Source organism: Hemicordylus capensis, chromosome 3 (assembly GCF_027244095.1).
Source record: "Hemicordylus capensis ecotype Gifberg chromosome 3, rHemCap1.1.pri, whole genome shotgun sequence".
NCBI lineage: Eukaryota > Metazoa > Chordata > Lepidosauria > Squamata > Cordylidae > Hemicordylus > Hemicordylus capensis.
Window position 1 is genome coordinate 163,171,899 of NC_069659.1, and position 23,727 is coordinate 163,195,625.

General features: G+C 41.1%; 1 long non-coding RNA gene across 1 annotated transcript in view; it reads left to right on the top strand.

Moving 5' to 3' along the window:
• Window positions 1-21,092, top strand: part of LOC128349218 (uncharacterized) — a 245,817-nt gene extending 224,725 nt beyond the window's left edge. The window contains exons 3-4 of the long non-coding RNA XR_008318628.1: window positions 12,683-12,773; window positions 20,879-21,092. This is a non-coding gene — a long non-coding RNA (uncharacterized LOC128349218). The remainder of the gene's footprint in view (window positions 1-12,682; window positions 12,774-20,878) is intronic.
• The last annotated feature ends 2,635 nt before the right edge of the window (window positions 21,093-23,727 follow it).

The following is a 23,727-nucleotide window of genomic DNA, read 5'->3' on the forward strand; positions in this document are numbered from 1 at the left end:
GTTACCATACCTTGTTCATAATGGTGTATTCAAAAAGGGATTTTTAAAATAATAGTTTGGTTGCACTGTTAACAAATACAAAAAGGCAACAGCTGCACACATTCTTTGAGTTTATCCTGCCAATTAATGGTCCAGTTGATGGTCTCCAAAGACCAATTGATGGTCTTTGCTCTGGATGCTAAATATCTTCTCCAGCCTCTTCTCCACCCACCAACATATTACTCTTTCTCCTCCTCTTACTGTGCCAAGGAAAGGTCCCCAGGATAGATCCAGTGTCCTAGAGCAGCTGGCAAAATATAGGGTTGTGCAATCTTGGAGAAGTATTAAGTGTCAGAGTCCATGTTGCTACTATAACCATTCAGATGTCCTGGATAATCTTAATACAATGTTGGGGGATTTTCTCTAGCTTTCTCAGACTGTTGGAGATAAGTACAAGCAACCACAAGGTAGCCTAGAATGATCCCTTTGTATATTATGCCAAGATGTTCCCAGGGACTCCTTTACAGGAGATACTGAAAAACTGACTGCAATCCTAACCAAATTTACTCAGAAGTAAATCCACTGAGTTTAATGGGAAATATTCCCAAGAACAAGATTTGCAGCATGAGAATAGATGTGTGTGACATTCCCATGACAGTACTGAAAAAGGTTAATGCAGATATCTACATTTATTGCAGTGTGGTGCTCTTAGTACAGAGTGGGGAGACCTGTGGAAATGAAATCTCTCTGCATCTATAAAGGTAGATGAACAGCTAAATTAGGAAACATGTATAGATATGGAGTCTCCTGAGTGTATTACCAACAGATGCGAGAAGTGGGAGGGGGGGTGGGGTTGCTGTTCTTTCTCTTATTTGATTTTTATACCGCCCTTCTGAAATGGCTCAGGGCGTTTTACAATTAAAAACAGAAATCATTAAAACCAATAACAATTAAAACAGAAATACTGATAAGAACACCAATTTAAAAACAATTAAACTATCAGAACAATTAAAACCCTGAAAACCAGGTTAGCTTTAAAACAATTAAAACTAATTAAAAACCCTGAAAGGCCAGGCCAAACAGATGGGCTTTATTTGCCCATTATCTACATTCCTAAGATGTTAAGATTCCGTCTGTCCTTCAAGGCCAAAGTCTCCTGAATAAGTTTTAGCCCTTGTAAAACTGACAAAAAGAAAAGATGATACCCTCAATAAGTATCTGCAGTTCCCATTGTTATTGTATCTGTTTTTGTGAAGGTGCCTTCATTATTGTCACTAGTTCTGTGACAGACAGAAGAACCAAGGATGGGCATAGTGGAGATTAAGTTATCTTCTTGTGTATATGGAGCATACTATAATTATAGAAGTAGGCAGGGGAGAATACAAAACCCCTCCTCTAGCTGTGAGGAGTCCTAGGTAGGCTGCCACAATCCACTTAATAATAATAAAAAAGGAACAGATTCACCCTTCCAAAGGAATATTCTGGGAGAGTAAAGCGGAAAACCCCTCCATACAAGAAAGGCTTGAGCAGTCTTAGGCCTTCAAGAGCATGTGACTAGGGCAGGACCCAATAATTAGTGACACTCTATAACAAGGATTTATTAATAATTGGATGATAAAGAAAACTATATAAGCATCAACAATATCTGCTTCTATTCAAGAAAAATCCTTCCCCAGGAATTACAAGAACCATGCAGTCAGATCCAAGCACTTAAAAAATAATTCCCTGACACGTCTAATTAAACAGGTCCCTATCCCTACTTACTTCCAGGTAAGGAACTCCCAGCTGATTCCCAGCTGAAGGCTGTTAGACTCCCTTTGTCCTACAGTAGCTGCTGATCAAAAGAGGTCTCAAGAGAAGAACTGAATTCTAACACACGCACCCCTACTTCTCTATAGGCTGATGTCCAATAAACCTGCCCCTCATTCTTGACTGGGCCACAGAGATTTCATTCTCCTGGGATTTCTTCCTTATTTGGAGAGACCCACCTTCCAAGCCATTGCTCTTACTGAGGTCCTTAAGGCTGACGAAAACTACACATACATTGGTGGAAGTTTCCTCTTGCACTTTCAGCAATGTATTCTTGAAGGTATAAGAAATTGCAGCCTGATGTGCAAGTGGAAGTGGCAGAAATGGATGAAATCTTATTATTCAACTAGCTCTTTCAAATTCCTTGTGATGTGACTTTTTGACTCTGTGTCAAAGAAATGCAGCCTTATTTAAATGCTACTCTTATTCGTAAAGAATCCAGTTCAAATATGTTTTAATCATTTGTGATTGATTGTCATTTGATAATGAAATGATTGGTGATAATTCAAAATGATTACATGGTTGGCAAGAACATTTTTTCTGTTGCTTTTGTAACAAAATAGTGGCAGACAGATGCATTCTGATATACCCAGGGGCCACATCGGAATATATGCGTGAATATGCCACTTATTAGCTTATTTCTTCAGGTCTTCTAGAAATTAAAGGAAAGCAATCTCTGTGCATTGCATACTGAGAGCAATAGACCCCATTAATTAGGATAAGCATTAATTGGGTGTATTCATTGGGCTGGCCCACATATTTTTTATCTCCTGATAATTTGCATGTGTGAGTTAGCCATTGGAGCTGCACCCCACAGAGATAATTTTCACAGCACTCAAACACAATGAACTGGTTCACATACTCACCTGGCCTAGGATTATTGTTATGTGGTACAGGAAGTGAGAATACAACATGTTATGATCTGTCAGGAACAGCTTTTCCTTTTCCTCTAAAGAGTGAGCTGGAAGTGAACCCTGCCCTGTCCATCAGGCAGTGACCTCTAGGGATCAGCCACTCAGCACACGGTGACCAGGACCCTAGGAGGCCTTGAGGCAGGCAGTGAAGGGGTTCTTTGTTGTCTCACATGCAGCCAGGCAGGAGATGAGATGGAAGGCTTAGTGGGGGGGCAATGGAGTTTTGTGCCTCATGGTCAAAGCTAGCCTGAAGAATTCTATCAGGGAAGGACATCTGCAGATTTTGGAAGAGACAGGATTGCAGGAAGCTTGAATCCTCTGCCATGGGTATGGTGAGTTCAGGAGGGAAGCCAGGACTTTGGCTTCAGGGAAATGTTTAGTCAGGGAACTGTGTGTTAGGCAGCCTGCGGTAGATTATTTTGGTTTTGTACCTTGCAAGCCCTTACAATTGGTTTGTGTTTTTATCTGTTATGTAACAAGCTAAGACAGGGCTGGACTGGGGGCACTGAGAGGGCGCCGGAATGTATGTGGGGAGGGCGCCAGAATTTATATGGGGAGGGCGCCAGGTTTTGAGCAGAATAGGAAATGAAGGGTGAAAGTTGGGGCGCAGGGGCACCCCATTGGTAGGGCGCACCGGGAATATGCCCTGTTGACCTATGGGCCAGTCTGAGCCTGAGCTAAGAGCAACACTAGTCTGAGCCCTTTCTTTCCAACAAGGGGGCTTTTGTATTTTCTTGTGTTTATGTTCTATGCAACTGAGTTACCATGATTTTTAAAGTGTGCCACTCCAAACAAACCAGCCGGAGTGCTTTTTGGAAATAATCTTGTAAAGTACTGAGTGTTTCTTTTTCTGGTAACGGAAGCTGCTAGAGCCTCAGACCGAAGTAGTCCCTAGTCTTTTGAATAAAGTTTTCTCTTTTTATGCTTTGTAATCTCACCTGCCTCTGAGTGGATTTTTAACTCAGGAAAAAGGGGTTTTACTCTGGTGCAGACATACCTCAAGGTTTATTGTTCAGCAACCTACCAAGTTTTCTCACCATGTGTAGACTGCACGTGGCAGGTTTTTGTATTTTTCCATTTGGTAAAAGGGGAAAAGAGTCTCCCTGGACACTTACCCAAATCCAGGGAGAAGTTAAACTCTGTAATTAGGGTGTGGTGGCAGTGAATCGGCTACTGAGGAAGCTTTAAGTTTTACCAGAGGAGCAACCTTTGTTGAGCAAACATGGAGGGAATGAATCAATCTTCTCCTTCCCCTCATATGGGCTTTTTTTGAGAAAAAGGCTGGGCTTAAATCCCCCATTTGCTAGTCACTATTTGCTACACAACATTATTATTAGGGGTGCGGAATTAATTTGAGGTTGAATTGGTTTGGGTTGAATTGGGGGCAATTCACAAATTCAATCTTTAATCGCCCTCAAAATAGACCAATCCTCTGAGGCAGGCACACACGCTAAGTCCAGAGTGAAGGGCTGGTATACCCACTAACCCCAATTGGTAAACCAGGTCTCCCCAGGAAAAAAAGTGCCATTTTGAGGCTTGTTTTTATGGGGAGAGCTGGACTAGCAATTGGAGTCAGTGGGTAGACCAGCCATCCACTCCAGACATCATGTCAACCTGCCTCGGAGGACTGGTCTACCATGTTGATGCACAAAAATGGGTCTAAAAATTGTGGTTTTTTTCAGGAGACCTTAATGTGTCTAACCACCCAATAGACCAGTCCTCCGAGGCAGACTGATACACCAGTTCCTGAGTGGGAGGCTGGCCTAGTGCTGACCCCAATTGGTAGACCAGCTCTCCCCAGAAAAAAGCACCCATTTGAGGCCCGTTTTTCCAGCAAAATGGGCCTCGAAATGGCACTTGAATCACCTGATATAATTAGGGCGATTTGTCAGGACAGCTGGCCGAGCAGGCTGTTTTCGATGAATAAATTCCATGGAATTGAATTGTGGAATTTGATGCATGGACACCCCTAATTATTATGTGCACAGGGCTCTCTCCTGTAGGAACAAGTGCACCTAAGCTTGTTTCATGTTACTGGGCCTCCACACCCAAGCACACAGCTCACACAATATTGAAGGGTTCTGCACATTTAAGTTAGCCTAACTTATGCCATTTTGCTTCTGTAACCATGCTTGCATGAAACTGTTAGAATAAGTTTAAGCACCCAAAGGCAGGTCGTGGGGCTGAGTCTGAGCTATGTAGGTCACAAGAAGGGGATTTTTCTGTGCTAACCACAGACGAACAGTTAGCTGCTGACAGGTGCTACTGCTTCAGCTAGAAAACTGCAGGAAGAGGAAAGAAAAGGTCAGGGGCCCTTGCATAGGGGTGAATCTATGAAAATATATGATAATGTATAAGAAAACAGAGCAAGCTTGAAACAGCCAACAAAGCTACTTTGCTGGGGGAAGGAATAGCCTTATATGGGGAGAGGGGAAATGTGGTAAGCTTGTTTATTCAGGGGTATAAGACTGTCTGTAACCTTTTCTGGGGCGCACCACTCTCTGCCTGCTTGCATCGAGTGAGACGCCCGGTTGCTTTGCTCAGCTGAATAACTAAACTGAAAAGGATCTCCCTCTCGCTTCCTGATAATTGGCAAGTATCTCACAGGGGTCGGGAGCTTACCTTACGCAGATTAGCTGGGAAGGCTAGGGGGACCCCTTAAAAGGGACCCCAACAATATCACACATGGAAAACACACCTGCCCAACTTCCTCTGCAGTCCTCTATGAGGTGAATGTATCAACTTGACTATAGCATTGTGATAAAGTCAGTTCATAGTCAACTGGGAGTCACAGGGTTGTTGTGAGGAGAAACCTAAGTATGTAGCACACCACTGTGGGCTCCTTGGAGGAAGAGTGGGATATAAATGTAAAAATAAATTAAAATCAAGTAATGAGAAATCAAGCATGCTGATGCATGTGTGAACGAGCCCACAGTTTCTCAGTAAATAGTTGATAACATAGAAGACTGAATGAACTTTTCATGCTGTATTTCTCAGGCTATATCCTTCCAAAGACTACTCACTGGCTCACTAACCATTTGGATACTCATGCCTTGTTCTGGGCTGCCTCAGTTTCTTAACTGATGTGAGAAATATTCTATGAGGTTTTTTTGTATGGTGAGAATCCCATAGCTTATTTCTTGGAAGTCACTTATATGTGTCCATCACAAGGTTTGTGGGTAATTGGCTGCTGAGATTCAAAGTAAAAAAGACAGTTGTACAGGTTGGTAGTGCTCCCAAATGCTCTGGTGATCTTCCTCCACCTGCCAATTGAAAAAGAAACAAAACATACTGGGAATGCTACCAATCTGTGCAGTTTACTTTTGTTTCTTGGTGCCTTTTCTGCAGATAATTTTGATCCCATTGTTGTATAGTTGCTGTGTCTCCTTCCCAGAGCTCAAGTGTTTGAGTCCTCCATGAAGCTGTGCAAAGTGTCAGCCTTCTAGAAAGCAGTCCCCAACACAATGATAAGTAACCAAGGGTAGCCTGAAATAGGTTTTGAGATCAGGGGCTGAATTGGGAGGAGATTATGGCATTGGTGGGGGTGAACTGCTCACTCTCTGCTTGTGTGCAGCTATGAACACTCTAGTGGCCAATGTAATTGCTGACCTAAGGATTTATTGAGATTTGGAAAAGAAAGCATACACATGGTTTTTGTAATTTTTCCTCCTCCTCCTCATATTTATTTTTATCATTATTTTTGAGACTTTGTCCAGGGAGTAGGGAGTCATTCATGAGCCAAGTACTGTATCAGCACTTGTTAAAGTGTCAGGTGAATTAGGTTAGCATCCTACCTGTTTCGTATAATAGGGATTACTGGATATTGTAATTGCAGCTGCTCTCCATGCTCTGCTTTCAGTTACTGGTGAGCCAGATGCATACTGACAGCTGGCCATATGTTTACTGTGCCACAGTCAGCAGGACTCTCATCTCCCAAAAACATCTGGATAGAGGTTTAGAAAGAAACCTTGGAGCAACTTTGCTTTCTAAAGCACGTAATATCAGACTGAGAGAGAGAACGTTAAAACTGCTCTCCGTGTATTTCTGTTTAATCAATTAAGTAGAAATACAGTTATTTCTGTGTAATCATACAGTATGATTGAATAAAATCTAAGCTTAAGCAAAGATGCTAATATGTACAGGAACATTTTTATTAGCTTCAGTTGCTCAAATGATTATTGCATATGCTAGCTGACTATGTATGGAAGTATTTATTAATAGTATTTATATGCCACTTTTTAATTAAAAAAATTCATAAAGTGATTCACACCAAGAAATGAAAATTATAATAGTAATTAATAAATTGTTTCCTCTCTCAAAGGGGCTCATTATCTTAAAATAAAAAGAGAGACGTATACAAGAAACATACTAGCAACAGCTACTGTGCTGGGAGGAATAGAGACAATTGCTAAATGTAAGAGAACCACCACTTAAAAGATGCTTCTTTCCTCATTCAGCAGAGGCAAAAATATATCTGTCTATAGCTTGCAGTTGCAGACTATTTCATCACATGTATAGCCATATTTTGCCCTTTTTTCAGTGGTCAACCACTTGTGTGGAATCACAGGGTTGGATCCTAACAATTGTAAGAGGAGTTCTGCTCTGGGAATGGGACTCTCCTGCTCCCTCCTCTGTATTTCAGCTCCCCCAAAGCCTACCCACAACAGACTGAGGACCTTCAGAATCATATGGGATGTGTCGTGATGGGGGTGGCTATAGATAGAAAGCAGGAATTGTGCCTCTCCTTTGCATGAGGAAAAGTGCCTTCTGGTCATGCTAGGATCCATTTGGATCCAGCCCACAGAAACATGGTGCCCTATCTATGTATGGCATAGTCTAAAACATGCTCTAATTTCATTTTTATGTCCCATTGTAGTATTTAAGCTTCATTCACACAAACAGCAAATCAGGTGGTGAAACTGTTCCTGGTCTGCACCACATGGGACTGCAGGTGGGAAATAGCATGTTTGAATGCTTCCCCTTGGGGAAAAATGCTGTCATATTTGTGGGAGCGAGTTTGAAATACAACTACCCCCTTATTTTGTGGAGGCTTTTTTTCAAGGCCCTACCTGCAGTCTAAAATGGTACAGTCTAGGGACAGTTTTACTACTTAACTTGCTACTGAGGTGAACAAGACCTGAGTTATGTGAGGCCTAAACTGTATCCTCCAATCTTAAATTCCGTTAAAAATTGTTGGATTACTGTGATCTTTATTTGGATGTCCTTGCTTTACAGAGGCTTTTATCTGAGTGGCTGAGAAATAACCAAAGAATAAAGATTCCGTTCATTTCAAAGACTCCACTTAAAATTCAGATGTCTATTCAATTAAGCCACAAACTACTCTGACAATCATGACTCGCAGAGAAAAGAGCCTTTATATGCTGTGTTTTGAATGGTTTTCCTATTAATTCTTTATTGTAGTTGATGAATTTTATGATGGATATGTAATTATTACCTTTTTAAAAAGTTTTAAATGGTCTACTTCCAGAGGAAAAACATCTAATAAACACTAAAAGAAAGGCAAATGGCTTAGACTTGGGTATTCATGCTTTTAAAAGTATTCTTTTGCAAAAATTTCTAATAGCCATTTTTTAAAATAAGCATGAAATCTTTTCATAAATAACATTAGTAAGAAGCAAAAAAGCTTACTGCAATTTACATTACTCTGAATGTTATCAAAATGTTTCTGTGATACTCTGTCTACTAGTCCTTTGTGTTTTGTTGATTAGAACTTTGTTCCAGTGGTGATCCTATAGAGTGTTGGGGGCGGGGTGGAGTCAGAAAGAAAAGAGAAGGAAAAGGAGAAGAAGAAAATGGAGTTGTTCATGGAATAAAGTCTTAGTTAAACAAACATAAGATTGTTTTGTATATATGAGGGAAGCTGTTATAGTTTCATGTGTGAACATAAGAACAGCCCTGCTAGATCAGGCCCAAGCCCTATCTAATCCACCATACTGTTTCACATAGTGGCCCACCAGATGCCTCTGGGGAGCCCACAGTCAAGAAGTATGTGCATGCCCTCTCTCCTGCTGTTGCTCCCCTGCAACTGGTATTGAGAGGCATTGTGCCTCTGAGGCTGGAGATCGTCCACAGCCATCAGACTAGTAGCCATTGATAGACCTGTCCTCCATGAATTTGTTTAAGCCCCTTTTAAAGCCGTCCAAACTGGTGGCCATCACCACATCCCATGGCAAAGAATTCCATAGATGAATTATGCACCTCATGAAAAAGTACTTCCTCTTGTCGGTCCTAAATTTCCCAACATGCAGTTTCATGGGATGAATCCTGGTTCTAGTGTTGTGAGAGGGGGAGAAAAATTTCTCTCTGTCCACTCTCTCTACTCCATGCATAATTTTATACACCTCCATCATGTCTCCCCTTAGTTGCCTCTTTTCCAAAGTAAAACTTCCCAGATGCTGTAGCCTAGCCTCATAAGGAAGGTGTTCCAGGCCCCTGATCATCTTGGTTGCCCTCTTTTTCACCTTTTCCAGTTCTACAATGTCCTTCTTAAGATATGGTGTACTGTACACAGTACTCCAAATGTGGTTACACCATAGATTTGTATATGGTATAATAATATTAACATTTTTATTTTCAGTCCCCTTCCTAATGATCCCTAGCATAGAATTGGCCTTTTTCACAGCTGCCATGTACTGTCAACACTTTCAACAAGCTGTCCACCATGAACCCAAGAGCTCTCTCCTGGTCAGTCACAGACAGCTCAGACCCCATCAGTGATTATGTGAAGTTGTGGGGTGGGGTTACCCCAATATGCAACACTTTACACTTGCTTACATTGAACCACAGTTGCCATTTTGTTGCCCACTCCCCCCAATTTAGAGAGTTCTTTTTGGAGCTCCTCACAATCTGTTGCAGATTTCACTACCCTAAATAGTTTAGTGTAATTAGCAAATTTGGCCATTTCACTGCTTACCCCAGCTTCTAGATCATTAATGAACAAGTTAAGGAACACTGGTTCCAGTACTGATCCCTAGGGGACCCCACTTCCTACTTCCCTCTACTGTGAAAATTGTCAGTTTATTCCTACCCTCTATTTCCTGTCTTTCAAACAATTACTGATCCACACATGAACCTGTCCCCTTATCCTATGACTGTTAAGAACTGTTAAGACAGCTCAGTGTTAAGAACATCAAAAAGCTTGCTGGATCAGGCCTGCTTCATACAGTGGCCATCAGGGTAGCCCATGAGTAGGAAAAGAGGAAAACCTCCCCCTCCCATTGGTGTTCCTAGCACCTGATGTTCAAGGGCATGACCCCCTTTGATCCTATGAAAATATACAGCTATCCAAGCTAGTAGCCATTGATAGCCCAATTCTTCATGAATTTGTCTAATACCTTTTAAAAACTACCTAGATAGGTGGCCCTCACCACATCCAATGGCAGCAAATTCCATATAGTTTAATTACACTTTGTCACTTTGTGTAAAGAAGAACTTGTCTGTCCTGAATCCCCCAGAATTTACTTTCAACAGAAAATATTGGGTTCTAACATTATGAGAGAGGGATAAAAACTTCTCTCTCTATCCACTTGATCTGCACCACACATAATTTTATACACTTCTATCATGTCCCCCTTACTTGCTCTCTTTCTAAACTAAAAAGGTCCAAATGTTCTGGTCTTTCATTCTAGGGGAGTCACTCAAGCCTTCTGACCATTTTGATTACCCTTTTCTGTGTTTGAACTCATAGAATTATTATTATTATTGATTGATTTGATTTGATTTCTATACCACCCTTCCAAAAATGGCTTAGGGCAGTTTACACAGAGAAATAACAAATAAATAAGATGGATCCCTGTGCCCAAAGGGCTCACAATCTAAAAAGAAACATACTGTAAGATAGACACCAGCAACAGTTACTGGAGGTACTGTGTTGGGGGTGGATAGGGCCAGTTACTCTCCCCCTGCTAAATAAAGAGAATTACCACACTAAAAGGTGCTTCTTTGCCCAGTTAGCAGGTAGAATAAGTTGTGCTTAACCAAAAGAATAATTTGTCTACTACAAAAGAGTGAGGTGGGCAATTTTAACCAGGTGCTGATTCTGCACACAGTAAATTATGCTGTCCAGGAAGCCTTATTTATTTATTTATTTATTTATTTATTTATTTATTTATTACTTCAATTTCTAACATAATTGTGTTCTAACAATTTTCTAACATTTTCTAATGTAATTTTCTAACATTTAAAACATAATTGTGAAAAATGAGAATACAGAAATTATAAAACTATATGCTGCACTTCCTTCTGCCACCGCTCAAGGTAATATCACCAACCGGAACAGTATCAGGCAACTTTTTGCTGAGGGGCCAATGTCTTTAACTCACTTTTCTTTGCAGTCAAACAACTATGACCGGATTGTTCAACAGCAGAATGAGGGGTGAAGCTGCCCCCCCCATCACACTTGATTTTTCTTTTATTTTTTTAAATGGTACATAGAAATAAAAGGGATTAAGAAGGTGGGATGGTATTTGTATTTAAGAAGTCACAGCCATGGAAGCACCGACTGAGCTTAGGATTTGTGTCCTGGAGTCCTGATATCATGTATGATGAATGCAGTGGTTGACTACAGCAGGCTTTTGTGTTAATCAAAAGCAATTTAGTTATCCATGTGAGCGGGCCATGATAGTAGAAGTATTTTTAAAAATTGCTGCTGGAGAAAGCTAAATAAGACTGTTTCTGTACATGCTTAGGTTTTCTTCAAGCAATCTGGTTTCAAGCCAGCTGATTGGTGATGATAAGATAACTATTTACAAAAGCCCTGTTTGAGTGTTACTCACCCAGCTGGGTGTTATTCACCTGGGCAAATGGGGGCCAGTTAGCCCTGCCCCCATGGCGGAATGCTCCTTAGCCACACCTCCAGCTCTCCCCGAGTACAGCATTTTATACAACCAGAGTTTCTCTCCATAATTTGCAATGCTGATAGCATTCAAAATCATGGATAGAAGCTCTCCCTAGTACAGGGCATGCCTCTGCAGATAAGGGAGAGAAGAGGCTGCGTAGCTAGGAAGGCATATTAGTGCCAGGGAGCATGGCTAGCCAGTGCACTGCCATTACACTTGGGAATTGTACCCAGTTTGAACAACTAAGCAGGACTAAAGTCGGCATGCTAATTGTGCTGGCCACTTGCTATCATCTGTCATAATCTGCAGAGATTGGCATGTTTTAATTTCACAAACAAATGAAGAGTATACCTGTTCTTCGACTGTCTGGTATCCCTGTGAGTAGTACAAAAGGTCAGTGAGGCAAAGGGTCACCTTTGCCATCTTCACCCACCACTGTCCATTCAGGCAGGACTATGATACTGCTCTTCTTTTGGTAGAATCATCAACTGCTCTGTGAAGAGGAGCAGAAGAAGCCATTAGAGTCCCTGTTATTGTTTTGATTGCTGTTTTGTTGATTTTATGTAAGCCACTCTGAAAGCTTTATTAGCTGAAATGTGTGGTTAAAAGGTGTACAATTTTTTTTTCAAGATATAAGACTTTTTTTAAAGTTGGTAAAGACTTTTTAAAAAAAGTTTATATCACAATATAGAGAAGAGGATAGGAGGGAATGGTCGTCTAATTACTTTCAGGGAGAGGAGAGGTTAGAAAGGGTTGTAGGGAAAGCATCAGCTGCAGTATTTCTGTGTTTCTTGTGGAAGGCACAGGGGAACCACCAGCCAAAAAGATGGCAAACTGTAACCATAATATTACATAGAAGTACATAGAAATACATTACTGTACCTTTCCCTTTAATTGCACAAAGTTTTGCACCAGGCTTTTGAAAGACTGCAGGAAAAATCTGTTTTAGGACTCAGATTTTCCACTTCCCTGCACAGGAATAACTTGTCTGTGAATGAATATCCTTTGAATTTACTAGCCTTTAAGCTTTCCTTTCATTCTTTGTTTTGCTTTTTGTTCATTCAGTTGAAAGAGTAACAAATCTCTCTCTCTCTCTCTCTCTCTCTCTCTCTCTCGATACAGTTCTCCTGCTGGGAATGAGCACCACTCTTGGGAGATTCGGCTCACTTTGAAGAAGCCTGGTTACTCACTACTGAACTTCTTACTATCACTGGTATAACCATGAACTTTGAGTTGATACAAATCTGACTGTTAGCAATTAGAACTCATCTTCTTGTTCCTACTGGCCCTTAGTCACAACATTCAAGCTCAGCTGAGACACAATTAGACAAGAGAAAAAGTAAATTTTCTCCTCCTCAATTTTTAATGTTGGACAAATGCACAGAAGTGGTGTTGTTAACAGAGTACATGACCTCCTGTTTTTTTTTAATCTAGTACAAAATAATTTGTCATTTGGTTGTAAGAGTAGCTTTTGATCACAATTAATATGGTACACCTGAATGAAAATGTATAATATGTCAGTCCAAATAGAGATTACTAGCTGGCCCTGAGAGCAGAATATCTGCGTCCTAGTTCTCCATCTATCACCCCTCCCCAGACAATCCAGCTCCCTGCCCTGCCTTGCCCCTTAAGCCGCCCCCTGCCATCCTGGGGGGCAATTCCAATCCACAGAAGAGCTTATACCCTCACCTGTTGAGAGAATGCCCTCCCCTCTGCTGTATTGGAAGGCAAATACAGAAAGATCCCTATTCATTCATTCATTCATTCAACTGCCCTGAGCCATTTTTGGAAGGGTGGTATAGAAATCGAATTAATAATAATAATAATAACAACAACAACAACAACAACAACAACATAGAGACTTTTCCCTGTGACACTGGGGAGGTAGAAACCACTAGGGATGTACATGAATCAATTGTTCAATTTGATTTGTACCCAAATCAAATCACCCCCTGATTTGTTTTGGGTCTGAATCTGGCCAGCTAGCACAGGTGTGATTTGTCTTGTCCACAAGTCTCCAAAACAGGTAGACTTGGGTACAAATCATTTTGTACTCAGATCGATTTGCACAGGCAGCAGCAGGAATGGGGTGGGGTGGGGAAATTCTCTTCTCTTTTCCTCAATCAGGAAAGCAGGAATAAAAAGCAGAGAATCCACTCCAAGCAGCAGGCAGGTAAGGCAAAGCAAAGCTCCTCTGGCTCTCTCTTTCTTTCTCTCTTTCTCTTCTCCCATGAGGCAGAAAGGCAGAATGGTGGCTGGCTGCCTCCTTAAGTACATTTGAAAACTCCTCCTTTAAACTCCCCCCACACTTGTCCCTTCTTTGACCCTTCCCCTAGCCAATGCGGAGCCAGTCACCCCTGGCAACACAAGATTTGAATGGAAATGAGACAATCTGGAACCAGCGGGGAATTGCCAGCCAATTGTTTCACACTGTAAGTCACCGATCTGAAGCTTGCGAGCTTTTTTTTTTTAAATTCCTGACACAAAATGGAGACAGCAGGAGAAGTTGCCACAAAATGGAGGTCTGAGACTACAAATTTTTCAGGTCCGAAATCTGGGTGATTTGTTTTGTACCCAAATCTGGCCAGCAAGGACAGGGTTTGTTTTGTCCACAAACCACCCAAAACAGGTAGATTTGGATACAAATCATTTTGTACCCGAATTGATTCACACATTCCTAGAAACCACAGAACATGTACTCTTTTGCCTCTTTTCCAGAGATATTTGGGCCAAGCTTATATTCCCACCACTTCGCAAGTACCCTGGCTACCCAAACCATGTCTATACCTGGTTACTGCTTTTGGATGAAGACCCGGCCTTCACATATAACACTGCCAAGTTCTGTGTGGCATGATGTAGGACCCCTGCTAACTTGGCAAAAAGGAACCTTTTAACATGGTGATTCTCTTTATTTAGCAGGGGGAGAGTAACTGGCCCTATTCACCCCAGCACAGACAGTACCTCCAGTGACTTTTGCTGGTGTCTATCTTACGTTTCTTTTAGATTGTGAGCCCTTTGGGGACAGGGATCCATCTTATTTATTTATTTCTCTGTGTAAACTGCCCTGAGCCATTTTTGGAAGGGTGGTATAGAAACCGAATTAATAATAATAATAAGGTCGTGACTGTCAGGCTATTCCCTTGCACCAGCTCTGCATAGTTTTAAACCGCTTACTATTTTATCTTTTTTAGTGTTCCTATTTAGCTGCCTTATTTTATATACCCCGTTTCAGCCACCACTTTTTGCATTTTATATGTTTGTTTAATAATTTCATAGCTACCCTCTTTTCTAAGGGGAGCAGCTTCACTGTATTATAATATAGCTTTATACCATTAAAGGTAAAGTGTGCCATCAAGTCGATTTTGACTCCCACAGAGCCCTGTGGTTTTCTTTGGTAGAATACAGAGGGGTTTACCATTGCCTCCTCCCGCGCGGTATGAGATTATGCCTTTCAGCATCTTCCTATATCGCTGCTGCCCAATATAGTATCAGCGGGGATTTGAACCAGCAACCTTCTGCTTATTAGTCAAGCATTTCCCTGCTGCGCCACTTAAGGTGGCTTTATACTATTAGATTAGTAATTTTAAAGTAATATAGTTTTATGTTTCGACAATTTGTTTTTATTATATTGAATCATGCTCTACTGTTCTATCTTATGCTGGTCTTGGACTGTAATAAAGATCATTGATTGATTATATCTGTCAAGTCAGAACCCAGTAAACCAATCAGTGTTTTTAATGAGCACATCTCCTGAGTTCCTATTGCCTCCTTAGCTCTTTTGTGATGGGGAAGGGAGTAGCATTCACAGTGTCTTATCTGGCTTTTCCTGCTGAGGTGATTAGCATTAGCTCCTTTGAGGCAACCACAGAGGAGTGGGATGGTGGTCAATCTTTGGACAGAGAGACCTTGAAAGTGAAGTTAATTTGCAAGCTAACACAGATCTGCTTAGACATTCCCTGATATAGGGAAAGGCACAAGGCTAATCCCGTTTCAGTTTGCTTGGTAGCTGTTGAATCTGGGGGCACTCATCCCACTGCCTGCTAAGTGACCTGCCAACAAATAGCGGTCCCCATATGCCAACAAATGGGGAGCCCACAATCCTGAGCATGTGAAAAGTGGGAGCTACAAGCCTGTAGTCCTAAACATAAGCAGAGAGGCCTCAGAATGGCAGTGCTAGCAACACTACTTACACAGATATACTAATATACTCACATGATGCAAATATCAGGATGCAAATATGCAGATATTCCTCCAGTTTTGATGGTAGAGTGAAGGGGGAGAAGGAGAAGTGGGTTTGGATAGCTAAACATGGAGCTCGAAACACTGCCAATTTCGAGCCATCCTGGAAAATAATCTTGGTATAAAATAATGGACAGTTAGACAGTTTAACTGAGTAGGTTCCAAAAATTAGTTAATTCTTTTAAATAACTTGAAGGTTTTTTTCCTCTCTTACAGATTCATTATAGTTGGATATTAATTGCTTTTGACAAGGAGTATATGAAAAGACTACTAGTCTGTGAATTACTAATGAAAAGAGCTTCCAGCAGAATCATTTTGTGCATGCTTAATATACTTCTCTTTCGTATGTACTCCTCAGGAAAAAAAAGAGAGAGATAAAAGCTGTTATCTAAGATGTTAAACAGTGCCTTGTAATGATAAAAAGCAAACATCTGCAACCATAGTGCCTAGTTACCTAGGGGGGCGGGAAATACATAATTATAATACTTGAGAAGAAGATTAGTAAAAGGGCTGCAATCCTATGTGCATTTAAACTGCTTAAATCCCATTTGCTTCAGAAATTTAAATGGTTTAACCTGGTGCTGAAATTCAGTGTGTGTGGTTTTTGTTGTTGTTGTTCTGTGGTAATGATAGTCTAACAAAAAGAAATACTTAAAATTCCAAACAGTAAATGGATTTTTATGAAACACATTTTTATACAGGAAAACACAGTTTTTGTTTAAGGAAAGCTGGTATATTAATAATCCCCAATGCCTACTTTAGAATTTCTCTTCCAGGCACTCTAAAACTTCATCTCAGCACACAGAATAATGCAGGGAGTACACTGGAATAGGATCCCCTGATCAGCACAACCCCAAAACCAAATCCATTCATTCCAAGACTCTTTTTGCAATTAGCAGTTTTAAAGTCATATTCTCACAAGCAAGTATCATTTAGCAGAAAAATAAAAGCAAACTAGCCCAATTCTTATCTTTCTTCTTGGCTCTGTAGTAGTTAGGAGTAAAAGTGATGAGTTTGAAATACTGAGAGTGCTTGCACATAAAGGCTTAAAGCTACTTTCCCCCAATAAAATGGTTATCAATGTATATAAAAAGGAAATGTACATTTCCCAAAATGCATAGTTGTATAACAAACGGCATGGCTCTGTGGTCTTCAGGAGTTAATACCGACTCGACAGCACTGCTTTACTTTACTTTAAGCAAATATAGGATTTATTTATTTATTTTGCAACGTATCATTCCCCATACAAATTTCTTAATATGCTCTTCTAATACAATACTGGCTGATATTTTCTTATTATATTGTGCTGTGTTGGAAGATCAGATGGGTTTTTCATAAATCATCTGGTGATGTTCCATGTATGGAAAACACTGAAGGGAAGGGCGGAGCAGATAAGTTAGGTGATTGACATCTCTAGCTGGCCATTGTGTGCGGGTATCCTCAGACTTGCAGCTGCTGAAATTATGTGCCGTTGGTTCATCTGCGTCTGTTCCCTTCCAATCAAAGTGCTTTGAGGGAGGGACATATAAGTTTATTACTATCAGACAGATCAGTTACAGAACAATATTACAATAGCATAGTAAAACCCAACTTCCCACACCATAAGGTTTCTCTACACTTAACCATATCTATATAACACAGGTAAAAATAATATATTCAACATTGTCTCAAATCAAACCCTGCCCTTTTGCTAGTGACTCTTATGAGGAGCAAAATCCTTGCAGAAGCAAAGCATCCAAACAAAAGATAAATGTGAAAAGGGGAGCTTAGTTCCGTCTCAGAAAATCTAGCACATATCAGCATACATTTAGAAGGACAAAGTCCTCTCAGACGGGGATACCAATGCTTCCAAGCCTTCAGGTGAAGTAAATGAATCAAGTAAAGACTATTGCAGCATCAAGAAGCGGTATTTGCATCAGGACTGCAGCATATGATAAATGTGTTAAGTGTTCAGTCCCTGTGTGCTGATGCAGTGGACATGGCCAGCACCTAGAAGGGGGCACACAGCACCTCTCCCACTCCTTCCCAGCTGGCACTTTGTTATGGCTGGGTGCTTGCTTGCTTTCTCTCAGTGGTGGCTGCTGGCTCTTGGGACTAGGCAGGTGAGTGGTGAGGCCAGAGGCAGTAAGAGGCAAAGCCAATTGTGGGTGGCATTGAAGTTGGAGCCAATGCATTAGTAATAACTAGCAAAACCAACTAATCTTTGCTTTCTCCCCTTCCTCCTCCTGAAAAAATAATGGTGATGGGGGATGATGGGAGTTGTAGTCCAACAACATCTGGGATCAAAGTTTGAGAACCACTGCCATAAGCAAAAAGAAGCCTCCAAACACTGGATTTTTAGCATAATGTATGATATGAGGAACAAAATGGGAATAAGCCATGTGTGACATCCTTCTCTGAATGAGAACACTGTAGGAAGCTGAGCCACATAATACCGTAAGTTCCTTAGAAACCACCAAGGAAAAACATTTAAGTGATGCCTTTCACATCCTGTTACTGTTTGCCATGGAGTCAGCAAGCAGCACAAGGAAAATGATAATCAAAGCAGCCAACATGTAAATTAAAACAGTTGCGATATAGTTGTAGAGTATTCTACTAGGGAAACCCAAGTTCCAATCCCCATTCACCCATGATACCCAATGGGCGACAGAGAAACCTACCTCACAGGGCTGTTGTCGGGATAAACATTAAAAAAAAATACACATCATTCAGAGCTCCTTGGATGGAGAGTGGGATATAAATGTAATAGATAAATAGCTCATCAACAGGCTCTGCTTGCCCAGTTATGTGCATATCATGACAAAATAAACAACCACCCAGAAATTTACGTTTATCCAACATGTGCACCATCTCTTCTCTAATCTACTGTTAAAGGAACAAAAGGAGACACAACACCCCAAGGGAAAACGGGAAGGACAAGCAAGGCTGTGGGTCTCCATCACTCCTCTTCTTACTCTGTGCCTTTGAGCGCCAGTCCCTTCCTGTCTCCGGCACCTACCTCTCACCAGCCACTCAGCCCCAGCCAGCCCCAGTGATGCAGCTAGGTTTTTGAAGAGTCATTTTTAAAAGGAAGCAGCAGCTATGTTATTTCTAGTAGAGCAACTAAGTTATTCTAGGGCATCCATAGAATTATTCTAGGGTGTCTTTAACTATTCACTGCATCTATGGAAGGAAGGAAGAGGAGGAAGAAAGATGAGCAAGTGAAAGAAAGGTGGGGGAGTGGATTAGTATTTATTAGTGTTTATTTATTATTTATTTTTCTATGTGAATTGCTTTGAGAATTTTGTTGAAGAGCGGTATATAAATAGTCGTCGTAGTAGTAGTAGTAGAAGGAGGGAGCAAGGGAGGAAGAAAGGCAAGGAGGAGAAGAAAAGACAGATGAGTGAAAAGAACGAGAGACAGAAGTGGAAGGAGGGAAAGAGCAAGACAAGTGGAAGGAAGGAAGAAGAGGGTGAAAGGCAGACAGGTCTAAGGAGGAGAGAGCAAACTCCCTAGCAAGCCCTTTTTGCAAACTGCCTCATTTTGGCCAGCTGGCCAAATGTAGCTTCCCTCAAAATTCCTCAGATATTTTGTGTGAGGAAAATCTCTAAGTTCAGTTACAGTTCCACTGTGGGGAGAAATGACAACCAGGGGAAAGGTTGTCATTTTCACATTTTAAAAAAATAAAAAGAGGGCATTAGCTATAGTGTTATTATACTGGAAATAAAAGCACCATTCTTTTGAAAATGGCATTTCAGTTCTGAATCTGTAGGTGTGCTTCAAAGCATGCACACACTAATATTCTTGCTAGTTTTAAAATCACCCATTACGAAAGCTATAACACATGTAGGCAGTATTCTTACCATTTTTACTTTTTTGTTTGAAAAACAAAAAATGGGTTAAGCAATACCTGAAATTACATAATGCAAACATTAATTTAAAAAAAACCACAACCTTCTGCAGAACTGACTAAAATGGCACCATGTGCCATGAATACCTGGAACAAGTCATCTTTTTTTCTAAAAAGCATATCTAACATATACATTTAGTAAATGCTCTCACTATTAGCAGTATAAGAGGAAAGTCACCATTCCTAGCAAATGCATGAGTAGATCAGTTGGACTGTCTTACACAGACATGGCAAGAGGCCAGAATTTCAGCCTTGTGCTATTTCAGGTTTCTTCTCTATACAGGAGGAGAAACACACGAACACACCCCAGATTTCTGTCTCAGGGAGTATATTTGCCAGGTAAATGAGAAAATCCTGACCAAGCTCCAGATTTTGGATGATCTCCGGTTTCTGTTTGGCTGGAAACTGGTCTCTAATGCTCATGTTAATTTTTTTTAATACCAGAGAAATTACAGCTGAGTCAGACGTTAAACCTATGAAAGAAATGCAGATTATCAATCTTGATCAATTTTACTGTCAGTTTAACAAGTCAAAGTCAGCAATCAATCTGCTGTTTTTCTAAAATGCTTGGAGCAAAAATTAAATAAAAATAATTGGCTAATGTACAGAGGCACCAAATAATGTTTTGCATACACAGTGAGGGAGGGGAGATTTTCACCAATCCTCCATACCTTTGGCAGCCCTCTGTGCCTCCCAAAAATATGACCTTGCGAGTCCTGAAGCCATTTATGTGGCAGCATTTTGCAAACCTGAGGCTATTTTCTACAAAGAAAACTTAACTAGACACAAGAGCCAAGACAGTAGATGGAATGATATGGAATTCTGACTAGTATTCTGAGAAGAACACATTAAAATGTAACAAACTGCCAGATTCCGTTTCCAAAGAGATGTACTTGTCCATTACCCATATTAGTTGTATGTCATTTTAAAAAAACATCTACTAAGGCTGTTTCTAATTTGGAGAACAAGACTCTGCAAACTTAAAGAAAACCAGTAAAAAAACAAAAAAAAACAGCCTAACCCAGGCTAGCGCAGCCCAGCCTCGATTGGGCTGCTCATGTGCAGTGCTGGTATCAACCCCGATCCTGGCGCTGCTCTCTTACCCAACCTGACTTTTTACCCTGGCCTTTAGGCAGGGTTAAGGGTGCCCTTTACCCTGCTGCCAGAGTTGTGCATTTTCCTTTGTGCAGATACAGAGCTGGGCAGCAAGAGCGCCCGGCTGAAGGATGATCCCTCAATGCAAGGTCCTCCTGGTGCAGTGCACTGAAGGATGCCAGAGGACCTACTCCTCCAGCTCCCTGTTCTGCTGCTTGCCATGGTGCTGCTTGTGTGCCACGCGAGCGGCACAGCCTGTCAGAAAAAATCAACCATGCGCAGGGAGGCAGGCAGGAACCTGCCTCCCCACCAGGCAGCCCTCTGCCCTGCCAGGTATGTTGGTTGTGTGTACGGCTTTACTGTTATCTATGAGTTATGCTGGATGATAAATCCCCTTGTGCCAGCAGAACACAAAGATGTTCTGACATAGTGGATTTACCCTGACATAGGACCAGTTCCGATAATACTGGCCCCAGCAGCCCTCAGCACATGTTTAAATGGGGTTTGGAGTGTGTGTACAAATGGGCAGTTCAGATGAATGCTCCTCTCACATGATTGAAGGGCAGCCCAGCAACACATTGATGCATCCCTCAGTGACATCAGGGTAGGTGCACTCTCAACATATCCCTGCCCTCTTCATGTATGCCGAGGACTGCTGTGGCCCAGTATAATTGGAACTGGCCCATCATTATAGAAACATACATCATGCCACAATAACCACTGCACTCAGATGACATTGGCAACAACAGGGGGGAAATGGGCCAGAACTGGGGCACACATTAGTGAGAATACTATGCTTGCTTAGTGGTTGGTCTTTCCCCCAATGTTTTCATAACCTTCTCTTGCAAAAGAAGTGGTATCAGTTGAAACACTCCCACTGAAGTCAGTGGAGAGCTCCAGATGACTGCCCCCACACACCCCCTCCATTTTCCTACATGCATCCCTCCGTTCCCTACAGCCATGTTGGATGATAGGATTCAGACTAATTCTTCAGCCAATAGGAGCACTTCATGGGCAGTACACAAGGCCTACCCAGGCAACATTTATCTGAGACATCAGGGCATATGGTATGGGGCTACATGCTCTATCCTCATGTCTAGATAATGTAGAGCATAGAAGTGTGTACCTGGAGGATTGGGACCCTGGTAAAAGTACAGTTCACATCAACAAACAACCAAAGCGAACAATAAGGAAAATTATTAACACTCATCTCAAATCACCTTACAGGTACTCTCCTCAAAATCCCAGACACAAACACCCACGAGGTGTTCCAATTCAGAATGCAAGGACAAAACACGCAGTAGACAAAGGGAAAGAGCATGCAAGTAGAAGAAAAAAATCATTTTCATTTGCTTTCATTCTTAACATTTTCATTTACTTCATGTTTCAGACATATTTTTCTATCCATTGTTCCATTTGTTTTAATTTTCCATCTATTTCAGTGGGAGAGCCAGTCTTCTGTGTCTTGTAGCTTTGATGTTTTATAACAAAATGAACATTTTCAGACATTATACTATTTCTTCATAGTATCATAACTGCCAAATTTCAGAAAGACTGGATACAATGACCCCATTTTAGTGCCAATCACTCCTTTCAATGGGAAGAAGTGAGACTTAGCAACTTTGCTGCTTTTTGTAACTTTTGTGTTTACCATTCTATTGCCTTGATGATATTTTTAGGCATTCCAACCGACCCAAAGGAGCAGACCTGCCAAATTTTAGACATCATGGGGCATAGGTTTCTCCTTTTATACTCCCTAACCTCACTTCAGAACTACTGTGTAGAGAAATTTTTGTGGATGATTCTTCTGCTTTATCTTTCTTATAAACTGATTGAAAGAAAAGCCAGACTTCAATAATGAGGAGTATGGAAAGAGGAAAAGCATTTAAAATCTGCCATGCCTGCAGAGCAGATGCCTGCATAGCATTCTCCCCCCCCCCCCCCCCAAAAAAAATTAGTTAATATTCCTCACAGTAAGTTTCAGCTTAGCTGATTGCTTTTTCCTATATTCTATGAAGCATTATGGAAGTGATAATTCTGGACTACTTTTAACTCACATGCTTGATAATTTCTTTTGCAACTTCAAAAGAAATCAATCACATTGTATTGCAAAGGATCCCTAGTAATGTCCTCCAAAGTGCTTCACATCCACACATCTCACATGCAAGAAACAAAAAGACTCTGACACAAGCCCTCTAAAAGCAAAACCAGATACATGAGATGCTAACTATGATTTCTCCAAGACAGAGATTTGGTGGATTAGAAACGACACTCACATCCTTATATTAAGTTCCGGCCATAATGTGGTAATGCAAAGCCAAGAATAAAGCTGGGCCACTCAAGCAACCTCAGTAGAACTCTCAGTGAGGGCCTAGAAGAAGAAGAGGGTCCTAGAAGGAAAGCTGTCCTCCTGCTAACTGGGCAAAGAGGCACAACCTGGAGGAGTCGAACCGAACCGGTTCTACGTCAAACCTGTTTGCACATCCCTTCTATTTTATATTTCTTTTTAGATTGTGAGCCCTTCGAGGACAGAGATCCATCTTATTTATTTATTATTTATTTATCTATATAAACCGCTTTGGAAAGCTTTTTGTTGAAAAGCAGTATATAAATATTTGTTGCTGTCCTGGGTGCTTGAATGGCTCATCTGCTTCTGGAGTTACCTGAGTCACTCAGACACCTAGAAGAACAGGTAAAGAGGAGGAAAGTTGGCTTGAAAATTGAGAAACAAAGTCTTTGCTGTGCTACCAATGGGAGCTTTCCTCTTGGGGTTGTAATATTTGCATTGGACCATGATGTGAAAGAAAATGGATGCCCCCTCCTGAGCTGCCACAGTTCCTATCCTGATGCCCCCTCCCTGTGACTTCTATTTTCATTAAGGAAAATAACACAAGCCCCAAAGATCTAAAGCTTCACTCATTTGACACAAGGAGGCTGTTCTCAC